Source organism: Marmota flaviventris, chromosome 14 (assembly GCF_047511675.1).
Source record: "Marmota flaviventris isolate mMarFla1 chromosome 14, mMarFla1.hap1, whole genome shotgun sequence".
In the NCBI taxonomy this organism is placed as follows: domain Eukaryota; kingdom Metazoa; phylum Chordata; class Mammalia; order Rodentia; family Sciuridae; genus Marmota; species Marmota flaviventris.
In genome coordinates this window covers 27,700,687-27,722,886 of record NC_092511.1, presented here as the reverse complement: position 1 = coordinate 27,722,886, position 22,200 = coordinate 27,700,687, and the positions used below count along the sequence as shown (strand labels likewise).

At 34.3% G+C, this 22,200-nt stretch overlaps 1 pseudogene; it reads right to left on the bottom strand.

The window, feature by feature from the left end:
• Window positions 1-13,083: 13,083 nt before the first annotated feature.
• Window positions 13,084-13,907, bottom strand: LOC114091141 (small ribosomal subunit protein uS2-like; annotated as a pseudogene).
• Window positions 13,908-22,200: the final 8,293 nt, after the last annotated feature.

The following is a 22,200-nucleotide window of genomic DNA, read 5'->3' as shown; positions in this document are numbered from 1 at the left end:
TATTTGGAAAAATAAGAGACCTAGAATAGCCAAAGCAATCCTTAGCAGGAAAAGTGAAGCAGGAGACATTACAATACCAGACCTCAAATTATACTACAGAGCTATAGTAACAAAAATGGCATGATATTGGCACTGACACAGACATGTAGACCAATGGTACAGAATAAAAGACCAGACAAAATCACATAAATATAATTATCTCATTCTAGAGAAAGGTGCCAAAAACATACATTGAGAAAAGATTGGCTCTTCAACAAATTGTGCTGGGAAAATGGAAATCAATGTGCAGTAAAAAGAAACTAAACCCCTATCTCTAACCCTGCACAAAAATCAACTCAAAGTGAACCAAAAGGACATATTTTTAAAGGGCAATTGCTCATAGAACTGAAAATGTTTATATTTTTAAACTTGAAAGTCCAATTTAGGAACTTCATCCTGCAGGCAACTTGCAGAACTCTTCATACATATAAATACAGACATACATGCTAATTGTTACCTTCCTATAGCAAAAAGTAGACATGATTGAATTGTACATGTTAGGATCTACACAATCTACATGTCTTTACACAAATACATATGGAGATATATGGACATAGGTATATTCATTGGCATTTATTTCCTACAGTGCATTTGTATTTCTATTCCATTGATATTGTCTTATGATAGGTGTAGACCAGGTAGCTGTAACATAATATATGTTTTTCTGCCTGAACATATAGAAACATGAAAAGTATAGCAACAGATTCTGCAGAGAGGTGCCAGTGGTCTAGAATAAAGCAGGCAGGCCTTAATCCCTGAATGAGTAAAAGGGGTTGAAGGAGGTAGGAAATCCAGAGCTCTTTAAATATTTCTGATCCAGAAGTCAAAAGTACGCTATCTCACATGACTTCAATCCAGTTTAGGAGGCTAGAGCCAATGGTTTTGGGTTATTTGGAGGCTTCTTAAATACTTCATCACCAGTGTTCTTCATGACAATCACAATAGTATATGCAAAAATATGGACTTCACTTTGATTTATAAATGACTTCAGGTGAATTGAACTCTGAAGGTGAAATAGTTTTAGGAATACCTTAACAATTTTTTCTCTTACATTTTTTTTTAATTAAAAAAAAATTTATTTCTTACATACATGACAATAGTGGAATGCATTACATTCATAATTATCCATTCACAGCATGATTTTTTGTAACTCTGTATATAAAGTGTGTTCATGCCAAATTATGCCATTATACATCAACTCTTTTTTTTTGCATTACAATTCTTAATACACCTTTATACCACAATTTATCACATCTCTGTTTGTATATAGGTATGTTGCACAAAATACATGTATGAAGATGTGAATCGGGTGTCAACATACCAACATGCATTTTGAGGGGAGAAAGTGCACTTTCAGTGTGCTTGAAAATGTTAGGGAAGCTAGCTCCACATCTTTACCAGTTTTTTTCATGAACCCAATAGCAAAGCATGTTGCAATTTCTCTATAAGTTATAAAGCTCATTGTGTAGAGGGGAGTGAAGGGAGGGGTGGGGTGGTGAGGATGGGAAGGACGGTAGAATGAAATAGACACATTATCCTATATACATGTATGATTATACTACTGGTGTGACTCAGCACCATGTGCACTCAGAGGAATGAGAAGTTATGCTCCATTTGTGTACCATGTGTCAAAATGCACTCTACTGTCATGTATAAATAATTAGAACAAATTAAAAAGAGAAAGTAAGTCCAAAATCAAATTTATGGTTGAAAAGAAATTAATACATTACAGTTAAATAGGAGCTTTTTAATTTCTTGGTGATACATAAAATAATGCTGCATTTTATACTTAAACTCTGAGACTCAATAAAATACATGTATGTGGAGAGATTTGCACTTAGTATAAAAAGAACAATAATCTCTTGAGAATATTTTTATATCATCTTATTTTATATGTCTATTATATCATTCAATCTTCAATTCAATTTTATAATCTATAAAGCTCTGTTATTATATTCTTCATTATTTTTAAGAAGAAAGTACTGTTACTCTATAATAATGAGTGCTTATTTAAAGGAAAGAGAAATGAAACTTTGAGAAGTTCCTGAGGCCATAGAGCCAGAAAAAGAAGAGCTGGGATTTGTTCCTAGAGGCTCTGTTCATTGCATCTACACTCTTAAAACACTACTAATACTCGTTCCAGTATTACTTAAAATGATTTTAGTTCAATATTGAATACTGATAATTGCAGAACACTGTTCATACAAACCTATAAACACACACACACACACACACACACACACACACTATATAAAATACCTTTGTGGATGGTTAACAGTGTTTCCTGTGAGAAGATACTTTAGAGAAGGTGCATTACAGACTTTGTCTGACCTCTTTGGTGTGACCAGAAGGTGTGTAAGGGAAATGACTTGTTTCCATACTAATGTTCTCTCTCATCAGTGAATATAACCTCTTTCCAGGAAATTCAAGGTTAACTCATCCTGTTTTCATTTTGAAACCTTTGAGAAGTTATTTTATTTCTAAAAGTTATTTTCTTTCTATTGATTATTATTGGACATTTCTTTTAATTATTTTCAGATTTTATTTGGTGGAAAAATAGTTCCTTATTAATTTATGTACACAGAAGATTCAGAAGGATGTAGTTGAATGATGAAATACCACTTCCCATCTCTGCTCTTTGTTACTGGCATGAGTTTGACAAAAAGAATTAAACATTCCAATTTTGTAACCTATAAATCTCTGTTATTATATCCCTTCATCATTTTACTTAAAGAATTTATGTGATGAAAAACTCTAAAGTGGCTGCCAGTATGTGACCCTTTTCCAATAAGAGATGGAGCCTCCTTTTCTTCCTTTGAATTGAGCCTGGCCCTGTGAAAGGTATTTGGCCTGGAAGCATTGGTTTTATTCATTTGAAAGTTAGGCTTTATTCAGAAAGAGGTGACAGAGAGAGGACAAAGGCTCCTCCTTGAGAGCCAGCACCAGCGTCCTAGAGGTGAGAAGGGTGCCAACTTGGCCATTCCAGTTCTAGGTCAACCCCACCAGAATGTCCCCACATGAATTACTATGGCCAAATCATTGGCTCATGAAAAAAAATAATTGTTTTAAGTTACAAAGTTTTGTGATTATTTGCAATTTTGCAATAGATAATAGAAATACTTTTTAAAAGTCTTTCAGAGTTTGTGGAATTGGTTAGTTACTCATCAAAAAGTTGGCCAAACCCTTTCCTCTTACTCTGATAGTGAATCCCTATCTTTTTTTAAAAGTACTTTGACTTCCCCTAGAGTGGTTGGCATGTAATATGTGTCCAATGAATGGCAGTGAAAACAGCCCTTGACCTAATTTTACTATTGTTTTCTTGATGCAACAAAACTCATATTTTATAACAGAAATTCATAACCTCTGTGTCAGTCTACTTCAGCTATGCGTGCACCCTAACTTTCTGTAATAAAGTTATGGATAAAAGTACTACTTAAAATCCATTTCTAGAGTGTAGTATGAGTATACATACATTTTTTAATCCATGTTTAAATTAATTAATTAATTAATTTTTAGTTGTAGATGGACTCAACACCTTTATTTTGTTTATTTACTTTTATGTGGTAGTGAGGACCAAACCCAGTGCATCGTACATGCTAGGCAAGTGCTCTATTGCTGAGCTATAACCCCAGCCCCAGTATAAATACTTGGTAACTTATGAAATGTTTGCAATAAAGTGGATGATAATATACTCAAAATCAATTTACTATGTTTTTCATATTTGTAATTCATGATGCTTTTAATATTTTCTCATTACTATTTGTAATCTGTTATATGATAATTATTATGTTATATATTACTTAACATTTCTTTCCTTTAGTCAGTATTGTTGAGCAAAGTTTTAGAAGTTTCTCTTCTCTGTTTATTAAAAAGTTTGAAATAACATATGCATGTATGAGATAGTTAAGATTCAGAATTAAAGTGGTACTTTGAAGAAATTTATTTTCACTTGTAATTTATTGTTTTTAACAATAACCATTGATTTTTTACATGCTTGGTTTAAAATTGTGCTGATTTATTATATACTGTATCACATTTGCCCTAATTTTTAGTTAATTAATTCATGTGCAGTTTTGTTAAAAAATTAAGGAAGAAAGGATTAAATACTATTTTAATTTCTGTCTTGATCATTTTTTTTTTCTGAAAACAGTACTCTATGTTTGGCTTCCATTTGCACTATTTAAATCTTGGTTGTGTGCAACAGGGACCCACAATAAAAACTTAATTTTTTACTTATGTAACAATTTAAAGGGAAGGTAGTGTTTGGTTTCTTTGGTGGTGTTGATATGTAAGATTGTCTCAGGATTCAATGGCTACTATCCTTTTGCTATAACCTCCAGGGAGCGGACCAGTCTCTTGATCCAAGAAGATTAGTCATCATTCTATGCTCCTGGCAACAGGGTATGGAATTTTATTGAAGATATTATCTCATATTCCTCTTTCCTCATGTATCTAAAAAGAAGCTTGGAAATCTGGCCATTATATGAATTGCCATTGTGACCAGCTAACAAGTAGGAAATCTATTACTGTGAGAGAAAAAATAATGGCAAAATTGATATTCACAGGTAATAGCAGTCCTTGTCACAAGTTTGCAGTTTACTATGTCATGTACAACTTTAGATAACAATTTTTAAAGCATCCTATATACCAGAAAGAGACACTGACCCATAGTGTATGGATCCATCAGCTTCATAAACCTAACAGTAGCCATGGGCTATGGAAGATACCCATTGCACTAATAGGTGTACCCTCTTTTAAAGTGAGGAATCTACCTAATCAAGACATCAGTGTCCCAGAAAATCATGTACTTAGTATACTGGACTCATTAGCAATTCAATATTTATCTGAAGGAAACCTAAAGCTTAATGAGGTGTTCACTGCATGTCCCTTGTTCAAGAGCTTGCCTCTGTCTTGGGAATACATGGATTTTTTTTCTAGTTTTGTTCAGTCTGTTCCCTAATATCTATTTTGTTCTGCTATGATTTCTTTCTTATACCCTTGAAAAACATCCCTGAGATCATAGCACGCACATGTGTGTCTTTTATTGTTGTTTAATTGGGTTTTCAAATAGGTTGTTCAAGATCAAGCCAAAATATGGATCTTCTCTGGTTATTTTCCAATTCCGAAAGACATAATAGAAAAATTCATTGTTTGCTTATATTATCCTGATTACTGCAGGTGCATTTTTGATGAAAGATTGTTGTTCATTTGTTTGTTTATAGTGTTATTCCATTTGTACAAAATTAAAGGCAGGCAAATCCATTAAAAATAAGCAAAGGACCATTCATTGAACATTCAGGATAATGGGCAACGCTCTTGGGGAGAGTGGATATGATGGGGATGGGTATAGAACAAGGCTCTACGAGTTTAGCAATGTGTCTCTCTCTCTGATCTGAATTGTGACAATATGGGTGCTATAGTCTGCCATTGAGATCTATAGCTACAGACAGGGTTGCCAGTCTGCAGGGTATTGGAGATGGTTGAATCTTTATGAGGTAAGGTCTAGTGGAAGGAAGTTGGGCCATTGGGGACATGTCCTAGAAGGATATATTGAATCCTTGTTCCCTCCCTTCTCTCTTTTTTTCCTGGCTGCCATAAAGCAAGCATCTTTGCTCCACCACATGCTTCCCAACATGCTATCCTGACTTGCCACTGGCCTAAAAGCAATGAGCTACCTGATCATGGATTGAAATACCTGAAACCGTAAGTCAAAATAAACCTTTCCTCCTTTAGATATTTATCTTTTATTGCTGTTGTCTTAGGGATTGAATCTAGGGGCAACTTACCACTGAGTTACATCCCAGTCTGTTTTTTTTTTCTTTCTTCTTCTTTTTTTAAATCTTTCATGACATAGTCTCACTAAGTTGCCCAGACTCACCTCTTGTGATCCCCTGACTTTGGCCTCCAAATTAACCAAGTTCGCAGGCATTCACTACCCTACTTGCCTCTTCCTTATTTTATTATCTCATATATTTTGCTGCTGCCATGGAAAGTTTCCAACATGATGTGAATTGCCCTTATGATCAATTGTCAATCGTTCTGTTCATACATGGTTTATGCATTTCTGCAGACTTTCATAACCTATTGTACATGGAATTTCTATCTTTATCCACCAGCAGAACTAGGGAACAACTACTTATTCATAGTCATAATACTACACAACTTTGATAATCCAGTTACCTACTGCAAAACGAGTCTATGGGATAATCCATTGTGCTAATTTCTTCTCTTCTCCATGGAGAAAAAGCTTGGGGTGTTCCTGAAAGAAGTGAAACATTTTCAAATACTCAGCGGAATGGCCTAACCATACCTGAAAATTTCATCCCTAGAATAATATCCCCCAACTATCTCATACCTTACCATATAGTGTTATATGGATGTGTTTAGCCTGCTGAGAACTTCTGTCAGAAATGAATGAACAATTGCATCTTTTCAAGATCTCTGTGGATCATTGTATAATTGATTTTTACTGAGGCAAATTTTGTCAATTGGAAAATGGCTGCAACGGACAGAGGCGTTTTAATATCTCATATTTTCCTGTTGCAAATATTTATGACCTTAATTTAGTATAGCACAATCATTTTACTGATTGAGAATTTATGTCATGTAGTGGTCAACCTAGGGAAATTTTCTTTGGAGCACACACTGGAGGCTAATCTTTCTCTTATGTAAATGGATAATTAAGCTCCTTTGTTTTATTGCCTGGTTGTAAACTAACCATTCAATATGTATGGATTTCTTACAGCAACACTTTAGAGAATGAGACCTTTTTCATTAGCAATATTTGTGTATTACTGTCCAGAGTTAAGTTTGTATATTGATGAACTATTACCCACTGCAGTTTGATAACATGCTGATGTGCAATTCTCAGAAATGAATCATTGTGTTTCACTATCAGCTGTTCAACCTTGCAGTAGCTTCAGTTATACATTTTCTTTGTTCTGTCTAAACTAAATCTGCCCTACCTTCTTTCATTGATTCTAAGGAACTCATTTATATTTTCATATTTTAATATCTCTGAAATTGAGATGCATCTTATAGTTGATGACATTTTATTTATTTTTTATTTTTTATTTTTTTTTACCAAAATTTATTTATTTATTTTTTAATTTTTATTGTTGGTTGTTCAAAACATTACATAGTTCTTGATATATCATATTTCACACTTTGATTCAAGTGGGTTATGAACTCCCATTTTTACCCCGTATACAGATTGCAGAATCACATCAGTTACACATCCATTGATTTACATATTGCCATACTAGTGTCTGACGACATTTTATAATTTCTGTCAGGTTGGAGGAAGTTGTGGTCAAAGTGTTGGGTATGGAAAAAGATGAACCCCAAAATAATGTGGCCCAGGGAGAAAGAATGAAGGAATCACTGTCTTTCCCAGTGACAAGACAGGCCCTGGGGAGTTAATTTTCATCAAGTCTGAAATAACAGTTTCTGAGAAGAGGCCAAAGCATTGGTCCTACCCTAAACTGACCCCACACCCTCTATCTGGCCTAGGAAAGATAAATCCCAGGCACTGACCACTGACCCCACACCCACTAGCCCCACACCCCTATCTGGCCCAGAGGATAGCCCAAACTGACCTGCTCATTAATTGAGTCACCTCTCAGTGTAATCCATATAAACCTAAACGTCCCCTTTGGCCAGTGACTCACTTTCCAGCAGGAAAGTGGGTCCATCAGAGGTGTCCTTCATTACTGAATAAAAGTTGTGCTGAGTTGATTTGTAAAGTGTGTGTCCAGCCTGGTCCTTTTGAGCTAACATAAAATATATGAAAATTAAGCGCGAGCAAGCTTCAGACCACTTTAGATTGTATAAAATATAGTGCTTAAATTCTTTTTACATTTTTATCAAATTAATATGTACACATGGTTTAAAAATCAAGTAGATTGACAGACCGTATCATGAAAAACATGCTTAGTTTGCTGTTTCTTGATTTATGAATTTATTAAGTTATCTGTACACTCCCTGCTATAAATAAGAATTTTTTTGTTTACATTGTGTTCTCATCCCAGTTTGGTTTCCCAGCTTTCCTCCCACCCTCACCTCCTAGTTTTTGCCATTTGTACTTCTATTTTTGCATTGTCAAGGTTGATTGCATTTACATTCTATTCTATAACCGTAATTAAGCCATCAAGCCTTCCACTCTAGATTTATTCTCCCCCACTCACAAAAGTATTCTGCGAAAGAGTTTTACATAATGATGATAGTCTCAATAGCATTTACTACAGATCCTAGAGGAAAACTATCATCATATTTTATTTAATTTTAACAAGTGATATATTTGTGCCAAAGGAGAATATTGATATCAATCATTTTTTTATACTTCACCACATTACTACAAATCATGCCAAATCACACTTTACTTTTCATGTGTGAAATAAACTCTCAATGTTTTTTTATTAGAGTTTTAATTGCTGTCCTTTAAATTTCCTTAGGAGACATATATACTTCCCGTATCTCTAATTCTTTCTGATTTCTTGCCCATTCAGATTCTACTTGTGCTCCATTCCTTCTTGGTAGCTACTGTTCCAACTAAGGCCATTTGCTCTAAGAGCATGATTTTCTTGACTAAAATGTAAAAAAGTTCCTGAAATTTCTGGCCATCTTCTTTATTTATTATTAGTATTTACTCATATTATTTTTATGGCCATTTGTCTCCCTTTTATCAATTTTTGGTCCTTTTTTTTATTCTTTGGGTTTAGACATTTCCCTACTGATATTTTTAAGTCACTTGATTTTCCTTTCACTTACTAATTACTACTGAGTGCATTTAATTTGGAGACTTATGTTTTCCCTTGCCTCAGGGTTATATTTCCCTATTATTATTTTAAAATGTTCACCTGCATTCCTCCTTTTAGAATTCCAATTATAAATTATTACATTCACGGTATTAAATTTTCTTTTTTGTATATTTTTCTTCTGCATTCTGGGAGATTTTTCTTTGGATTGGTCATTGAACAATTCCTGTGAACCTTCTCTCTTATTTCTGTAATATAACTGGTTACTTGGAGTTGTTTATTGTTTTCTCGTTGTTCTTGCACTATAACTTCATGTTGTTAATTTATATCTGCATTAACTACTCAATCTTTCTCAAAACATTAATATTTCTAAGCTACTTTCATCCAAATTATTGTTTATATATTTTCCTCTTTTATTTATTATCTGTCTAAATTTTATTGTAGGCTGGGGACAGGGGTGCATGCCCGTAATCCCAGTGGCTTGGAGGGCAGAGGCACAAGGATCCCAAGTTCAAAGCCAGCCTCAGCAATTTGATGAGGCTGTAAGCATCTTTGTAAGATCCTGTCTCAAAAAAAAAAAAAAAAAAGAAAATTAAAATGGGTTGGGGATGTGGCTCAGTTGTTAAGTGCCCCTGGATTCAATCCCTGGTACCAAAAAAAAAAAAAAAAAGAGAACAAAAAAGGGCGTGGGGTTATAAATGATGGTGGAATGTGATGATCATCATTACCCTAAGTACATATATGAAGACACAAATTGGTGTGAATATACTTTGTATAGAACTAGAGATATGAAAAATTGTGCTCTATATGTGTAATAAGAATTGTAATGCATTCCACTGTCATATATAAATAAAAATTTTAAAAAGAAAAAGAATAAATTTTATAGTGTATCTTTATTGGCTATAGCATGATGGTAAGAGATACAAATATATAGTAAAATAGTTACTGTAGTAAAGCAAGTTAACATATCCACTATCTCACATAGTTACCCTTTGTTTTTTGTGTGTGGCAAGGGCAGCTAAAAATGTACTTATTCAAATAGAGTACTCACAAATGGAGTACAGTGCTGCTAACTGTAGTCTCCATGTTGTACATTAGATCACTAGACTTATTCATCCTGTATATCTGCTACTCTGTATCCTTGGGTCTATATTTCCCCATTTACTCCCCTGCTCCAATCATTTCAGAAAACACTATTGACTTTATAAAAAATTCCACATTTAAGTGAAATCCTTCACATGTTTTCCTTCTGTATATGGTTTATTTCACTTGACATAATGTTCTCAAAGCTTGTCCATGTGTGGTAAATGGAATGATCTCAATTTTAGAAGCTGAATAATATTCCACTGTATGTAAATACCACATTTTCTTTTCAGATCCTTTGTCCATTTCATAATTTGCTTTTCTGCCTTTAGTTTTAAGCCCTTTTTGGTATTAATCTCTTATCAGATATAAAGATTGCAAATATCTTCCATCAATCCGTAGGCTGCCTTCTCATTTTGTTGTTTGTTTGCTGTGCAAAGGGTTTCTGGTTTGATTCTATCTCATTTATTTATTTTTGCCTTTGTAGCTTGAGCTTTGGTGTGATATTAAAAAAATATGTTTCTAATGCCTATGCCACTGAATTTTTCTCCTCTATTTTCTTCTTGAAGTTTTATGGTTTTAAGTCTTATGTTTATGTCTTTTTTTATTTTGAGTTGATTATTTGTAGGCTGATTCTTTTGCATGTAGAGATCCAATTTTTCCAGCACTATTTATTGAAGAGACTATCTTTTTCCAATGTGATCCTTTGGTTTCCTTGTCAAAAATCAATTTACCATATGTGTCTGGATTTATTTACAAGCTCCCTCTTCTGTTCCACTGGCTGATGTGTCTGTTCTATACAAGTACCATACTATTTTGATTATTCTAAATTTGACATACAAGTTTGATCAAGAAATGTGACACCTCCATTGTTTTTTTCTTTCTTAATATTGCTTTCGCTATGCAGGGTCTCTTATGTTTCATACTAATCTTAGAATTCTTTTCTTCTTTTTTTTTCTTTCTGAAATTGCTCTCCATGCTCAGGATATAATAATATGCAGTTTACTTTTTCTATTCACACTTGACAATGTGTCAATAAATGAACAACTCTGAAATTTATGTATAGGAATTCTTTTTGACTGGAAGATCTCCTGAGGTTTGAAGCTGCTTGGATGTTCCTCAAGCATCTTGGGAACTGTTACTTTTACCTGTCTTAATTCTCACCCAGATAGTCTCTTCGATTTGCTGGGAGAAGATTTTTGTTTTGTTTTGTTTTTCTTTTAACCTGCAGTGGAAACACCAAGCTACAGTTTACTTTTTTCTCATGGTAGAAGAAAATAAAATGCTGCATGAAATATTGCCAATACGAATGACACTCCATTTTCAGTACCATCTTTCCCTCCTGCATTCCAAGTACATGGATTTCCAAGTTGCAAATATTCTCAAGGTGCAGCATAATCAGGAAGTCTGTGCTTTCTTTGGCTGCTATCTTCTCTCTGGATCTTTTCAGCAGTAGCTTTCCAACATGGCTTTTTCAATCAATATTTATCTACTTTTTAAGTCCTATGGGGAAAAATGAAATCTCTTGCCTCAGCTGGCCCTCTTCCATTTTCCTCATTATTCTGAACTTATGCCTTTTGATTCCTTCCCTATCACTGCACAAAGTCCTGAGAGAGAACAGAGTTAATGCCCTCTTGAATCAAAATATCAATCTTACTACTAATACTATCTGAATTTATAGGATAAAACATAAAATATGTTGTGTTAAGTGGACTTCATTTCCTTCAGTACACATAATGTCAGCAAGAGAAATAAAGCAAGAGACAGCTTAGAGTGTTTATTTAGTATAGGCATGTTTTTTATAAAGAGGACCTGGAAGTGAACCCAGGCTTAGCCAATTTAGTGATATGTAACCTGGAAACATATTTCACCTCTTAAAATCTTGTTCTGCCACCTGTCAATGACACATGAGGAATTTATCTCAGAAGGTTCTTATTTTCAGGTAAAATTATGAATGTCAAAGAGTTTTGTGCGGGATTGGGGTATATGACAAGCTTTCAGTGAATGACAGCTATTAGTCTTACCAGCATTATTAGTAAAAAGAAAACGTGTAAAAATGCTGCTACTCTATTTAGTCTCACTTTTATTTTTGCATGCTTGCTTTTAGAACTTGTCAAAACTACTTTGTTTCAGACTTCATTCTCTATCATACGAGTGACAAAGCGAGAGAGGAAAAAATGTCAGTCATCAAAAGTTTGTGTACTAGTGAGAGGAAAAAAAATAGATAAGCCATGTTCCCAGTACTATGTGATTAGTATAGATGATAGATACATAGACAGCAAGCAGAATGTCATGAAAGGAGAGAAGGAAGGATGCCTACCACTCCTAGAGGAGAGACTGGTGAAAAGGCTTCAGCTTAGCAATTAGCAAGTCACCAAGCAATGTGGAAACTCCAACAGGGAGTAGAGTATGGCTAAAGACTTCAATTATTAAGAATTAATTAACAGACTTATTCAGAGCAGTTTGAGCATGATATAAAATGAACAAGATTAAAATGGAAAGAGCAGTGAGAGTTGAGGAATTAAAAATAGGATGTACAGATGACTATACTTCTAGGGAAAGCTGAAATGATTCAAGGGAAAAATATATTGCCCTCTACGGGAAGAACTTAGTATGCTAGTTGCTGAAGTTAAGGCACTAGAGGGGCTGGGGAGATTAATTTATTAAGTTACAATCTGAAGCAGCAAATTTTCAAAGAGATGGGACTAAAAATTGGATTAATTTAGTATGCAAAGATTTTAGTTCTGAAGATTCAGAACGATACTTTCTTCTGGGAAAGAGTGAAACACAGGTGCTGGTGTAGCTGATTCTAAAGATGGAAGGCAGGAAAGTTAAAAGAAATTGCTCCCAAAGAAATTGTACGTATGTGAAGCCATTGTCATCTAGCATTAAAGGGTGAGCCAAGAGTAATTCCAAAAATTGCTGAAGAAAGGGGTCCATTTCAGCTTGAATTTGTGGTTATGAATACAGTTAAGAAACCATTTTTATTCCTAAGTGGTTATTAAATCATAAATGGTAACGTGGAACTTACAGTATTGATAATGTGCATCATTATGGTATTATGATATCCTATTGAGTAAATATTCCCCTATCTTTGAACATTCAGGAAATCATTGTTTTTTAACTTCTTTTTTAAAGAAACTGATGTTTATTTTCTGTAACCTTATTTCCAGTTTGCTTATTAATAAGTGTCTGCAAGAGCAGCTTAAGACCACTCAGTGGTTGTTCCTACTCACTCAGTGGCCTGAACAGTAGGAGATTCGGACCAGTCTTGAGTGGCCGGCTTGGCACTCTGGTCTCCAGTAGGGAACTGCTGGCTAGGCACAGAGGGCACCTGCACACCTTCAGACCAGATTGCAACCTCAGGCTGACCAGCAGTGAACTCTGGAGCTGAAGCAGTCCATCCACCCTGAAATCCCTCCCTGGTCACAGCTTTTTCACCGGCGCTTCCGGATCTCTATAAAAGTCCAGATCAGGCAGGGACTCGGGTGTGGGCTCACCGGAAATGGTGCCACGCATGCGCAGAACTTGGGCCAGCCTCCACCACATCAGACCCACAGAATGAGCTCCCTTGTTGTTGCACTGAATGACAATGTCCACATAGTGCGGAGGAGAGTCTGTTACACGATAAGCAGGTTGACATAAGATGGTTCTGTAAGAGGCTGGTGGTCAGTAACCACCAGAAGATGAGGCTCCTGGAAGGCTTCCTGAATCTGGCTAGTGAAGGTTCCAGGAGTGAGTTGGCTCTGGTGGCAGCAGCAAACTTCAGCACAGCCGACTGGCCAGTATTCCTAGAGGCTATGACCCAGACATCAGCAGGATTTTCAATGGCAACAAGGGCAGGAGCTGCTAGCAGAAGCTTCTTCCAGGTCCATTTCAAATTTATGAGGTAGATGCCATCGCTTTTCCTTTGGTAGATATCTTGTTCCATTTGGAAATCAAGGTTGGTGCCACCTAAGTGGGTTCTTGCTGCAGGGAATTTGAGGACATCCTCTCTTTCATTTGCAGGACATCAAGGGCTCTGGACATTGTGAGTTTCCCTTTTAGGATGGAAATCAAGAACAACGCTGTAGGGCTCCCTCCCTGGGTAGCATGGAAAGCGTTGTTCTTTAACTTTTATAAATGATGTGGCAGTAGTGCCATGGATATGGAATTTTCTCTAAATGTGAATGCATTTTAGGGACACATTCCTAACAGCAAGGCTACTAAATCAAATAAATGGAACTATATTATGCACTTTTATACATTAAAAAAATCATATTGAGGAAAGTAGAATCCATTTAGGTTGCCAAACTTGTCCATTATAGTATTAGTTTCACTAAAATCTCAACAGCATTGGGAAATATAATGATTTTGCTTGCTATTATGTCCTATAATAATCTTTGTTCTGCTTGCATTTATTTGATTTTTTTTTCATATATTCATTTTAAATTTGGTCATCTTTATATTATTGTTAATTATATCCTCTTATTATTAATAAATCATAAATTAACTAGCTTATATATTTTCTTCTATTTTAGTTATTATGAAATTAATATTTTGTCATCAATATTTGGATTAGCTACAAAAATAGAGTAGCGATGTTATAAAGTAAATATCACCAAGTGAAAATCTATTAAAGTTTAAAATTTAGGAGAGAAAGGATCAGGAAACGTTTCCTTAAATGGTCAGATAGTAAATAATTTAGATTGAATGATATCCAGTATTTCTACTGCAATTACTCGGTTTTGCTCTTATATGTGGAAAGCAGCCCAAGGGGGTGGGACAAGCAAGGGGGAAAAGCTATTTTTTAATAAATTTTTATATACAAAGATTGATCACTGGCCCTAAATACCTAATTTCATGATATAGTAAAGAAACAGAGTAATTACAACAATGTATTATTAGAAGTAAGTGTATATACATAGATCAATGAAACAGAATAGAGAATGCAGATATAAACCCATGAACATGTTAAATAAATTTTTGACAAAATGACAAGGAAATTTAATGAGGGCATGAAAGTTCATTCTTCTTGTTTTGTTTTGTTTGGGTACCAGGAATTGAACCCAGGGGCACATAACCACTGAGATACAATCCCAGCCCTTTTTCTTATTTTATTTTGAGACAGGGTCTTGTTAAGTTGCTCAGGCTGGCTTTGAACTTGTCATCATCCTGCCTCAGCCTCCTGAGCTGCTGAGATTACTGGCATGGGCCACTGTGCCTGGCTTAAAAGTTTTTTCATCAAAAAGTGCTGGAGCTTCAGCAATCATATGGTGGGGGCAGGAAGCCTAGATTTTTAACTTTTGCCATATACAAAAATTAACTTGAAATGTATACAAAAGCTAGACAAAAATCTTCTAAATAAAAACATAGGTGAAATAGAAATACTTTCTGCAGGCAATTTTTTTTTTGATTATGAAACAAAAAGAAAAAGTAAAAGACTTGTTAAATATAAGAAGAAGCAAACCAGAGGCTGGAATAAAATATTTATATGTTTTACAAAAGACTTATATCTGGAATTTATAAAGAACTCAAGAGGCTCAATTATAGGTGGGCAAAAAATCCAATAAGCATAGTAAAAAATGTTCATCTATGGTGCATGTACATACTTGTATATTTATATAAATTTATATTTTTAAAAAAATTTCAAAAGGAAGATATTACTGATGTACTCACAGAGGCTAGTCACAGAGGGCACCTGCACACCTTCAGACCAGACTGTAAGGAATGAACCTGTAAAAGGCTGTTAAAAAGTCAGACACAAGTCCATCAGCCTCCTCATCCATGTCATTGAGTACAGAAGTAGTTTACATATTTTTAAAATTGTCTTCCCTGTGTATTTCCACTACAGTCCATTTTAATCTAATAGGTGTGTAGTAACTTCTGACCTTGGTTTTGATTTGCACTTCCCTAATTGCTAATGATACTGGACGGTATCACACATGCCTACTCTGAAAACTCTCTTGTGAAGTCTGTTGCTTGCCCAGTTTTAATTAGATTGTTTGTTTTCCTACTGTTGAGTTTTGAAGAGTTCAGTATGCGCTGCATCAAATATGATACAGAATTATATTTGTTTTTCATTATTATTTAAACATACAAATATTTGAATGCACAAATTCAGACACAGACTTTGCCACAAACTTGCCACTGTACCTTACTCCTTGTAAAGTTTTTAAAACTGTTTACTCAAACTAGATTCTTACCCTGTACACCACTGAGAATGGCTGACCCCTTCTAATCTTCTCATTTAGTCATAGTCTGTTGACAATCACACATAAGCAATTAAGCCCCAAATTTAAAATTCCAGACATACTATCTATGTAGAACTATTATTTAATAAAGTTAGACTTTACCCATAGCATTGGAGGAAAGCAAAACTGCTTGTTTTCACAGATGCTGTTTGAAATTGTACATGGGGTCTAGCTATGAAATAGGGAAAGAAAAATATACAGATGGGTAATTAACACACACACACATTGCTATATTTGTAGATGACAGGATCATGAATGGAGAAAATCCTTATGAATCTCCAAACAGCTATTAGAATTAATGAATTAAGTGAGGTTGCAGAATATGTTGACTTACAAAAGTTAATCAGTTAGGCTTCCCATGTAAGAAATATTTGTTTAGCCAAGGTCATAAAGCTTTCCTCATTTCCACTTCTTTAGAAAACTCTTTTCACATTAGATGTCATTGAACTAAATAGCTGTTAATTTATTGAGTGTGTGTTACAAACACCTCTGAGTGTTAGTTGTTCGGCTCAGCTGTTTTATAGACCAGTAACCAAGTAAACTGAGGTATATGGAGATTAACTAAATTGCTCACAGCTAGTAACTGGCAAAATATGAATCCAACACTGTTTTCAGATTTAAAATTCTATGTTCTTTCAGTTCTAAACACTGTCTTAGTTCAAAATCTGGGTACTGGCAAGTAAATATTTTATGACAACATTCTTTTAAACTCCAGAGGATTTTCTGAGGTAGCCAATGGATAGGTCTACAGCATATGACAGAATAGCCCAGCTCTAAGTTTCAATAATATCTAACAGGCTATGGATAGCCTCTATTCAGAAGCAACTTGAGTGTGTCTGTAGTTGGAACAACCAACCCAGGAAACCCTGCTGCAATTTTTGGAGAGCATTATTGTTTGCCAACAGTTACACCTTCCTCTAATATCTCTCATTTCCTACTCTCTGATCTTATTCTCTTTCTTTCCCATATTATCTCTTGGACATGACTGCATGTTCCTGCTCAGCCATATCCTCAGGAACTATATACCACTGATCCCTAGCAGTAAAGTCCAGCATCTCATTCTCTTCACATTCTTCAAACACAGCAATTCTGCACCCTGACAGGCAAATGGTCTGGCAGAAAGTCAGATCCTGACATGAACCACCATAGATGACATCTGTATGTACAGAAAATCCCAGCTGGCTACTGGGCACCTGTATACCTGGCAACAAATTATGGTCATGTTGGAGCTATTAATATGCCTAAACCTGTCATATCACTGGAGAATTGGCAGCATTGATCCTCTTTGAAATTTTTGCTTCAAACAACAACAACAAATTAGAGCCAGTAATCCCTGTCTTAGGGCAGTCTGAAACTACAACGAGGATAAGTGGACTTCAAAGGAAATAACCAACTGTCTATCCAGAAAAGAGATAGAAGAGAGTGGTCATGGGACAGATATAAGAATGAGGATGTGAGTAAAAAAGTGTTCATATCAGTTCCCCTCACTTAATCAGCCATGGGTAAAAAAGGGATTATTCAATTTAGTTAACTGGAAAAAAAAAAGTCAGATCCTGACATTTAACCACATTAGATGACATCAATTAACTAATTAATAATAACAACATTTTTTCCAGTTAACTAGAATAATTTGTCTCAAACACTGATAATGGCCAAACAGATCTTTTAAATTAGAGTGCTCCTGAGCAATTGATCACTGATCTCAACATCAAAATCAAATTTTTTCCAAGGTGCAAAATATTTTAGTCTGTAAAAGAAGAAATGATCTCACTATTGAGCAGGTGAGACCTGGAGAAAATCTGCTACTCTCCTAGTTCAGCAAATGCTGAACTGAAGAAGAACCATATTCCTGCACAACATCCTTCTCTCTTTAGCACATTTTCTTGTCTCTGTACCCCTCCTGGCAGAGAGTGTCTGTTTCCCTCTGCCTTCAGTTGGCCCAAATATTTAAATTAATAAACAGAAATGAAAAAGCCTCATCAGCAACCCATGCTGACTGAACTGTGGGCACCAATGGAAGTTTTTAGGATGCTAAAGGCTTTATATCAAGATGAATCTAATGTCTTTAATCAGCAGCAAAAGAGGAAAAATGTTATAAAATTCTCAGTGTTACTAAATTGTGTGGCGTTACATAGGAAGGCAAAAGTAGAATTAAAGTAGGTAGTGACAAATGATAAGAGGAAGACAAATTTAATAATGAAGAAAATCTCACAAAATTCTGGCACAGTAAACTTCTGACTTCAAAATGCTGTGACGTTTTGATTCTTGTTTTATGAAACGATGGAGCGAAAACCAAAGTTAATAATTAAGATTTTAAGGGAGAACTTTGGGTAATTTAGAGAGGTCAGTATTGAACTACGTTATTTTCATTTCTGTCATTCTAAAATATGTTGCTTCATGTCACCATTTAAGTATCTTTAATATCTTGATGATGAATTAATTCGTTATTTCAATGATATTTTATACTCTACAGTTCTGAAGCAGTTCAAATTGTTTTCCAAAGTAGGCTGCAAGTTTAAATATAATTCAGGCACAGTGAAGAAGTTTAATATATTTTTTAAAAAATAATTTCATTTTTTGCTGTGAAAATAATTTCTTTGGAAAATAATTTTATATTTTTAAATAAGGCAACTTCAAAATAGAAAGCTTTTGGCAAACTAAACATTTCATTACATTGAACACCCAAATAAGTGGAAAGACAGCCAGCATGTTAGCTTCCTATATTGAGGTGGGGGGGCTTTTATACTGAGATTGATGACACTTGCATGCAGGAACACTGGGAAGTAGAGAGGGTAAAAATTTGGTTTTCCAATCTTTTAATGCAAACTTGGGAACTGAAAAGCTTGCAGAGAACCTCTGGAAGAGGAATTGAAAGTTACCTTGATAACACTATCTAAAAGCGAAAAACAAGAAGATAGTTTCTTAGAAAGCATGAGATGATGGGAAGGCTTTGGCGGAGTACAGGAAAAGAAATGGATAAGAGTCCTAGCCAGAGTAAATGTCAACTGTCATCATCAATTGCCATCAATTGTTGGTCCTTTGAGCAATAGTTTGTTTGTGACAGTGGTAACAGGACAAAGAGGAAAAGCATTTAATGAAAGAAGAAAAGAAAGAGTAGGTAGTAAATAAAGATATTGTGAGATTGGTAAAATAAGACTTTTTATAAGAAAAAAAAAACAGCTGTGTTGAAAAATGTAGTTGATTTGGAAATAGTAATCTTACAATGAAACATTTTACAATGACATGTTGAAACAAATGGGATCCTCAAAATATATGCAAAGGTCAAATAAACTCGCATAAGAAATGATCTGAATGCCTATCTCTTTTTTTAAAAAACATTTTAGTTGTAGATGGATACAATATTTGTATTTTGTTTATATCTTGTTTTATTTTTATGTGGTGCTGGGGATTGAATCCAGTGCCTCACCCATGTGACTCTGGATTTATGTACCACTGAGCTACAACCCCAGCCCTGAATGCTTATCTCTTTTAACAATTACAATAAAAAGGCACATTCATAGAGTCTTAGAACCAGGCAGATCCATGGTTTTATCATGGTCACAAGGTATTTAAATTAAATTACAATGGTAAACTTCTTTTAAAATAAATGTCAATCTGTTTATACCTCTGTTTTTAGGATGGGAAAATTAAGAGCCAGTAATGTAATGGCATATGATGAATTAAAAGTGAAATAGTTACTTTTTAAAATATAGTTGAGGTTCAGGTAATTTTCACAAATGGTGGAATATAGAATGGTATAAGAATGATCTGTTTCAGAGCTTTTTGGAGGGAAAATATATGCCCTGAGCTAAATATAAACAAAAAGTGAGTTTGGTTATCAAGTTGATTAGATTGGTGTTTTCCCTCAACAAATAACCAGAAACTATACAGCAGTTACCACATGTTTTCTTCTCCATCCCCCTCAATCATGATGTACTAGGATTAATTTATATCCAAATTAATTTTGCCAACATAGTTCGGCATATGGCACTTGAATGTATCATCTTTACTATTAAAAATTGAAACCGTTACTTCTCTCCTATATATCATCAGCCTGAAGCTGTCTTTTAAAATTTTACCTATTTAACTTTAAATATATGCCCTTCATTCTTCAGTAAATATTTAATGAGCTACTACACTTTACAAGGCTCTCTTTTAAGCAAAATCAAGGAGACTTGGCAAATACGCATGCTCATACATTATTTACTGCAGATTTCTTGTAACATTCTCCGACAAGTCATTGAATAATTTTCCTGGTGCATATTTACTCAAAATGCATTTATTCAATACATTTTTTTCATCAAATAAATATCAAAACATGACATAATATATTCATGAATCTCTACACTTAGTTTTGTGTTGTGTGGCTTTGTTATTTTAAGTTTACTTCAGTGGTTTTTCTGGGTGGTTATGGATTCTGATATCTAAACCTATAAGTTATCCATACAGGAAATGTCCTCTTCATAAATAATAACTGTGACTCATTAGAAATACCCTCCCCCTCCTTTTTTTTATTATGACTATTGCCTTTCCTAAGAAACCATGACCATTGACTATGGCTATTTCTTTTTTCTAGTTTCAAATGCATGGAATGGCAGAGATCTCAGAGGTCTCTCATTGTGAAAATCTTCAGATGTCTTTAAGAAGGGTAAAGGAAAAATATCCAAAACAGTCAATAGAAGGACAATTCACACGTGAAAAAAAAAAAAAAAAAGCAATGTGGTTTGTCTTCCTGAGAATTACTTTCAAAAAAATTCCTTGTTCATTTCACTTGTTATCAGCAACTGCAAGAAAATTTATCTTGTGACATACGATGGCCAAAGGTTAGCAATGGGTAAAGAAACCCAAGGTTACAGCTTTCCCTGCAATGTTTTGGCAATGTTTGAAAATCAAAGCTTAATTTTTACTGATCATTCAATGTATTTCCTCATCAATTCATCTTTTATTGGAAGCAGAGTACCTAGATTTAGGAAGCAGTGGAATGATCCACATTGAGACTAGAACAAGGAATCAAATCAGAGAATCTCTGTCCTTGGGCATTGTCAGGTTTTTAAATTTTAGCCATTTTAGTGGGTGTGTAGTGGTGTAGTGGTACCTTTTTTTTTTTTTTTTAACTTCATTCCCCTGATGACTACCGATGAGCATGTACTGCTATTGGCTGTTTGTATTTCTTCTTTGTGAAGTACCTGTTCAAGTCTTTTGCAAAAATTTTTAATTGAATCTCCTGTCTGTTGATGGATTTTAAGAATCATGTATATATTTTGGATGAATGTCCTTTGTCTGACATATGCATTGAGAATGTATTCTTTAAATCTGTGTCTTACCTTTTCATTTTATTGACAATATCTTGCAGAAGCCAGAAATTATAATTTTGTTGGAGGCCAATTTATAAATTTTTATGGTTACTGTATTATTATTTATTAGATAATAAAATTTTGCCTAATATAATATCATACATGTATATTTTCTCCTAAATTTTTTTCAGAGGGTTTTATGATATTTAGCTTGTACATTTAGAATTATGATCTCACTTCAGAAGCTGTGAAGGTTGTGAAAATATTCCTTTCAATATGTTGTTCCTCAATCTTACTGATCAGTAATGCAGTACACTAATTTTTACTATGATTGTTTCTTTTAAATAGTTATTTTCAAGAAAATTAGAAGATAAATTTTCATAGCATGTTAATTATGGCACTTTATATATGATGTCTGATGGTTTTCTGAAAGTTATATTTATTTTTAGAAATACAGCTTCCAGATTTTTATTAGTCTAATTGTGATATTTTTATTTCTTCAGAAATAATGTAGAAAAATACCTTTATTTTTAACTGAAGTATCACTTTCATGTTGAAAAGAGTGCCATTTAATCTCAAGGAAAAAGAATTGGATCATTCTTTCAATTCAGGTGTTACTATTCAAATACAGCTCACTAAGTAAATAGAGTGAAATTGGCATAATTAAACATGATGTAGAGTAAACAGAAGTCAAGAATCAATAATTGGCTCAGTTTGAGATCTCATCACTAAGTGATTTGTGATACACTTATCTTTCTTCTATCTGCATCAAACTCTATCAACAGGTAATGAGAT